Genomic DNA, 6,452 nt, shown 5'->3' with positions numbered 1-6,452 from the left:
CTCTACCATCCTCTGAATTCCATTTAAGCTCACGCCTACTGCTTCAGTGACTCCATCCAGCCATCTCATTCTCTGTCGTCCCATTCTTCTTTTGCCCTCAATCTTTCCCAGCATTAGGCTCTTCTCCAGTGAGTCCTTCCTTCTCATTAGGTGGCCAAAATATTTCAGTTTCATCTTCAGGATTTGGCCTTCTAAAGAGCAGTCAGGGTTGATCTTCTCTAGGAATGTTCGCCTTGCAGTCCAAGGGACTTGCAGGAGTCTTCTCCAGCACCAGAATTCAAAGGCCTCAATTCTTTGGCGTTCAGCCTTTCTTATGGTCCAACTTTCACAGCCATACATTGCAACTGGGAAAACCATAGCCTTGACTATACGCACTTTTGTTGGCAAGGTGATGTCTCTGCTTTTTAGTACGCTGTCTAGATTTGCCATAGCTTTCCTCCCCAGGAGCAAGCATCTTTTAATTTCTTGGCTGTAGTCCCCATCTGCGGTGATCTTGGAGCCCAGGAAAATAAAATCTCTCACTACCTCCATTTCTTCCCCATCTATCTGCCAGGAATTGAGAGAGCCAGATGCCATGATCTTAGTTTTCTTAATGTTGAGTTTCAAGCCAACTTTTGTGCTCATTCTTCACCCGCATCAAGAGGCTCTTTAGTTCTTCTTCACTTTCTGCCATTAGAGTGGTATCATCTGCATATCTGAGGTTGTTGATATTTCTCCTGGCAATCTTAATTCCAACTTTTGATTCATCCAGCCCCGCCTTTCTCATGATGTGTTCTGCATATAAGTTAAATAGGCAGGGCGATAGTATGCCGGACTCCTTTCCCAATTTTGAACCAATCAGTGGTTCCGTGTCCAGTTCTCACTGTTGCTTCTTGACCATCATATTATCTTGACAGAATTCTATCAGCCTGTGCCCTGATCCATTTTGTACTCCAAGGCCAAACTTGCCTGTTATTCCGGTTATCTTTTGGTTTCCTGCTTTAGCATTCCAATCCCCCATGATGATAAGGACATCATTTTTTGGTGTTAATTCTATAAGGTGCTATAGGGCTTCAGAAAACTGGTCAATTTCATCCTGTTCAGCACCAGTGGTTGGGGCATAGACTTGGACTACTGTGATATTGAATGGTTTGCCTTGGATTCGAACTGAGATCATTCTGTCATTTTGGGGATTGTATCCCAGTATTGCTTGTCCTACTCTTTTATTGATTATGAAGGCTACTCCATTTCATCTGAGGGATTCTTGCCTGCAGTAGTATACCTGATGGTCATCTGAATTAAATTCACCCATTCCTGTCCATTTTAGTTCACTGATTCCTAAGATGTCGATGTTCAGTCTTGTCATCTCTTGTTTGACCACATCCAGCTTGCCTTGATTCATGGATCTTACATTCCAGATTCCTATGGAGAAAAAATCTTTACAGCATCGGACTTTCCTTTCACCACCAGATACATCCACAGCTGAGTGTCCTTTCGGCTTTGGCCCAGTTGCTTCATTCTTTCTGGTGCTACTAGTACTAGCCCTCCGCTCTTCCCCAATAGCATATTGCACACCTTCCAACCTGAGGGTCATCTTCAGGCATCATATCTTTTTTACTTTTTTGTTGTAATATTAAGCCATATGAACTCCTTTGTGAGATTGCTTATTTGCAAAGATCAAGCATAAGTAACTTTGGCTAATTTTATCACGTACAAAAGAAATAAGCAGAAACTTGTTTGTTCAGCAACATCAAGGTTGCAGGCCTCTACCATGGTGTGAAATGTATCAACACTTTTGTGATAGCCACAGGACATTCCTTTTCTGATAAGGTTTCTTTTTACAAAGCTGCTTAGAAGTTTCTCCTACATACAACTATATGAGATTTGTTAACATGCAGAGCCAAGATGTTTCAAGATGTATTTCTGTTTGCTACGTGTAGCATGAATAGTGTAACTGTAGAACGCCTTAGACACGTGTGGGAGTGATGTCCTTGTAGCCTGTGTAGATTGCTATGCAGCTGTACCACATAGGCAATAGGCAGAGAACAAAGAGCAGCCACCTCATGGCGGAGTACAAAGAGCCACCTCATGGTAAAACTCCTCCCAAGAATCACGAGCTTTCTTCCAAAATCATAGGCTTGTGGATATGCTTGCAGTCACGTGTTCACATGTTGAATATATGCTAATATGTAACCTCCCCTGCTTACCTTCTGTAATCACCCATTTTTACCTAAACACAATAGGGGGCTCTGGAATTTGCTCTGGGCCCTTCTCATCCCAGACTTTCTCCAGGCTCTCACCTCGAGAAGCCCATGAGTCTGTCATTCGTTAGCAGCCTTCATGAGAAGCCCACCAGATGCTTCGACACTTTTTGTTCTGTCCATGGGGTTTTCATGGCAAAGATACTGGAGTGGGATGCCATTTCCTTCTCCAGTGGATCACATTTCTTCAGAAAATGACCTGTCCATTTTGGGTGTCCCTGCATGGCATAGCTCACAGCTTCATTGAGCTACGCAAGCCCCTTCGCCATAACAAGGCAGTAATCCATGAAGGGGACCTGAGCAGTATCCTACATCAAAGGAAACTGATATACGAGTCCTTGACCCACAATGGAAGACTGGAGTATAAAATGAACTTGCAGAAATGATGAAGCTGAACTTGGTCAAGGAAAACATGACAAATATATTTTGGAAAGACTGGAAACTTAATATGGACAATTTTATTAAAAAGAAGAAAAGATTGAAAAGATAGGTGACTTTCAGATTTGGGCATTTAAAAAGGTTAAAGAGGATGGGGGTGGGAGTATAAGATGGTAGCTATTTGATAAAAAGGAAGAAGGCATATGTTTTCTTTTCCTCATCATTTATCCGCCTTTTTTCTTCTTTTCTTTTGTATACTTTTATTGTATCAAAAATAGTCTAATTAAAAAAGATATAGCTATCTTTTCAGTTTCAAAGTTGCTTCTGCGCAAAGTATTTAAGCACTGCATGGATCAATGACTTTTCAACAGTATTCATATCAAACCATAGACACGCCCAAAGGAAAACGCTTCTTTTCAAAAGGCCCGGAATGTGTGTGCAAGCAAACAACAAAACTCTTGGCTAGAAGGAAGTTGGCTCTCTCTTTGTCTTCCTTTGAATAAGAGCAGTACACCTGCAGGTAAGGGATATATTGGACTGGATGCAGTTCCACCCTATTTTGCCCTGAATCAGAGTTGCCAATGTACAACCCAGCCCTTTTCTTTTGTGATTCCAGAAGCATTCCCCACCACTATTGTTGATGATCAGCAAGATGATATCTCACTATTCTGAAGCAGAAAACACACCTGTATGCCAATCGTAGTGCAAGGGCTAAAGCAGGCTTGCCATACTTAAAAAAAAACCAACACCACCAAAGACATCCTTCTGGGTGGGGGAGGGGAGAGAAGGAATTTGGGCGGGGGAATAAAATCCAAACTTTGTCCGTTGTCCCTCCATGTACGGATCTTTAACCGATCTCACCCTTCGGCCACGCTGGAAACGTTAAAGGAATTCAACTCTTGGAGACCCAAAAAAATAAAAATAAATGATCCGTCTCCCTCAAAGAGGAGCTCCGGTGATTTGGGCAGAAATGCGGAAACCCTTGAGGAGTAAGCCTGTGACTTAAAAAAATACCTCGCGGTAAAATCAACGCTCGGCAAATTTGCAGCATCGTTTCATCGTCCGTCCGTCTCCCGTCACACACACACCCCCCACTTCTATCACCTAGATCAGGGGTCTCCAACCTTGGCAACTTTAAGCCTGGAGGACTTCAACATCCAGAATTCCCGAGCCAGCAAAGCTGGCTGGGGAATTCTGGGAGTTGAAGTCCGCCAGGCTTAAAGTTACTAAGGTTGGAGACCCCTGACTTAGAACGAATGTGGTCCCAGTCAGATCAATCGGTAGGTGCCGATTTACGGGTTGTATGGCGAAAGGAGGAGCCAAGCTCCTCTTGACCTGCCCGACACCAATTTTTGCAGCGCTCCGTGTGAACTCTCGCAACCCGCCCCAGCGGCGGCGCCTTTAAATTCCCCGCCCCCCGCAGCCACCCACCCCCGCCGTCCTCCAGCCCAAGCTCCAGTGGACCCGCCCGCACATTCAGCCAGCTAAACCCCACCCTCGTAGCCCGGAACTTGGAAGAGCAGCTGCTGCGCTTAAATTCTGAGGGGATGTGCTGGGCGTAGGGAGGGATTCCGAAGAAGCAAAAAATTGCGGCCTTGCGGAAGCCGGCGGTAAGTAGATATTCCAGTGCGCGGCCCTTCTATGCGATCCGATTAAGGCTTGGTTTCATTCGGGGCTATGGGGGTGGGTGGGCGCAGTTTCCCATTCCAGCGCTTTCTCTGCTCCGCTCTTCCTTCCTTTCTTTCTTTGCTGCAAGGCCTTGAGAGATAGCGGCTGTGCCAAGTGCCTTCCCCAGATGGAGCGGAAAAAAGCTTCCGCTTTTCTCCAGGATTGGCCGTAGAACAATCTTGGTAACCCCCCATGGGGACAGCTGGCCAGAGTTGGTCGCTCCGCAGATCGTCACCCTACTACTGTCTCATAGCCGGGTGACCGAGATTGCGGGCGCGCCTTCCACCCTAAAAATGAAGACTCTGATCTGTACGGTGAGAGCATATGCACCAAGACAAATTTCTTGTGTGTCCAATCACACTTGGCCAATAACAATTCTATTCTATTCTATTCCCATTCCCATTAATGCAGCTCCAATCAGTCCTTTCGTGAAAGATGCGTTCCCAGTGTTTTATGTAGGTGTGGGGATGATCTTTTCACCGGGATTACTATCTGTGACTCTTAGTCTGTGTAGCTGGAAGCAGACTTGAGTGGCTGCCAAATTAACGAGTAACACTGCTCGAAGGCCTAACCAAGGAATAAGCAGGAGGAGTTAGTTGCCTTGAGTTTTCCAAGACGGAAAGCTTTGCTTAAAAGTTATCAGTCCCAACCAAACACCACCCTTAATTTGAGGGTTAGCTATGCGGCAGTGTCTTGCCTGCTCTTCTCTCTGCAGTGATTGTGGGATGAAAATTTGGGTTGGCAGTGCAAAAAGGCAGGGGACCTGTATCTGATTGTAGATGATGATGATTTGGATTCTTTTGAAAGGTCTCAGAGGGAAACATCTTTTCACGCTGCTCCTCAAAATCCTCTGATGGTTTGGTGTTGCCATTTCCAAGTTGGCTTCTTCTATATATGCTGAGCCTGCAACTCCAAATTCTTGGCCGCAATGGTGCAAGCCTAGCTCATCCAGGGGGTACCAATGTGAGGGGAAATGCTTTTGCATATGTTTGATTTGTTTTCTTAATTTATTGGGACAGTTTTTTCCCTGCACTCGTTGTGTGGATACAGTAGAATTTAGGCTCTATTCATGTTATACTGATTCTTCTCTTGTAGATGATTGCTTTGATAGGGGAGATTCAGGCTAGGAACTGGGCAAAATTAAATTTTAAGCATTTTCCTCTATCATTTCTGTTTCCCCACCCTTTCAAAGAATCCTTTCAATTTTACTCAAAATGCCAAGAAAGAGCAAATATTGGTGCTCTAACTCGCCTGTTCTAGACTTTGCGGTAACCAATATTCTTTCATCCCCAGTCCATAGCAGAACAAAATCAATTTTTATCTGCTGTGGTTTTTTTTACGATGGATGATATTAATGTTTTTATGTTGTAAGCCACCCGGAGTCATTGGATACAAGATGAGCGGCAAATAAATTTCATAAATAATTTTTTATATACAGAGAACACCTATCCATTTCCTTAATGTTTTGTATTTTAGGCTATTTGCAAAAAAAAATCTGCAATTTCTATGATGGGTAACAAAAAGACCTGGAAAACCATGGCACCAGCAATTTATAAGAGGTGGTAATTCCTGCAAATGAGGCAAATGGTTACCCATATACAACATGGAATAGCAACCATTTTTTAAGGGTCCAATTCTGTAGTGATTTGAAACAGCCCGGAATTTGTAAACAGTTTTTATTAGTTTATAATATAACATATAAAGAAAATATAAGAGTAAATAGAAAATAAGGAAGGGAAAAGTGAGGGAAAGAAAAGGGGGGGGGAAAGAAGAAAACCCATTTACTTCCAACTCCCTTTGGTGCAGGAAAATAAGATATTAACATCAAACCTCAGCTTTTTACTTTTACATAATAGTATAAACTAGCCATTTCTATAACGACAAATCTATCTAATCGGTAAAACCCAAAATCAGAGTTTCATTTTTTTCTACCTCAAGCACAAAGTCTAGTTTTCAAGTTGAAATAAAAGTATTTGTATTTTTTTTCTTTGCTCAAAACAGTTAATTTAGCCATCTCTGCTAACTCCATCAATTTTTGCAGCCATTCATCTATTGTAGGGATCAAGGTGACCTTCCATTTCTGTGCATAAAGTAATGTTGCTGCCGTCAACATATATAACATCAAAGATCTTTTTCCATTAAACCCAAAAGAAAAGTCTCTGGTTT

At 43.1% G+C, this 6,452-nt stretch overlaps 1 protein-coding gene across 1 annotated transcript in view; it reads left to right on the top strand.

Annotated features, from left to right (window-relative positions):
• The first annotated feature begins 4,072 nt into the window (after nt 1-4,072).
• The window catches only part of CAPN11 (calpain 11), a 50,394-nt gene continuing 48,014 nt past the window's right edge, over nt 4,073-6,452 (top strand). Inside the window, exon 1 of the mRNA XM_058191152.1 lies at nt 4,073-4,228. The gene's annotated coding sequence lies outside the window, so the exon portion shown is untranslated. The remainder of the gene's footprint in view (nt 4,229-6,452) is intronic.

The sequence above is a fragment of the Ahaetulla prasina genome, chromosome 1, assembly GCF_028640845.1.
Source record: "Ahaetulla prasina isolate Xishuangbanna chromosome 1, ASM2864084v1, whole genome shotgun sequence".
Taxonomy (NCBI): domain Eukaryota; kingdom Metazoa; phylum Chordata; class Lepidosauria; order Squamata; family Colubridae; genus Ahaetulla; species Ahaetulla prasina.
This window is presented reverse-complemented; position numbering and strand designations above follow the sequence as displayed.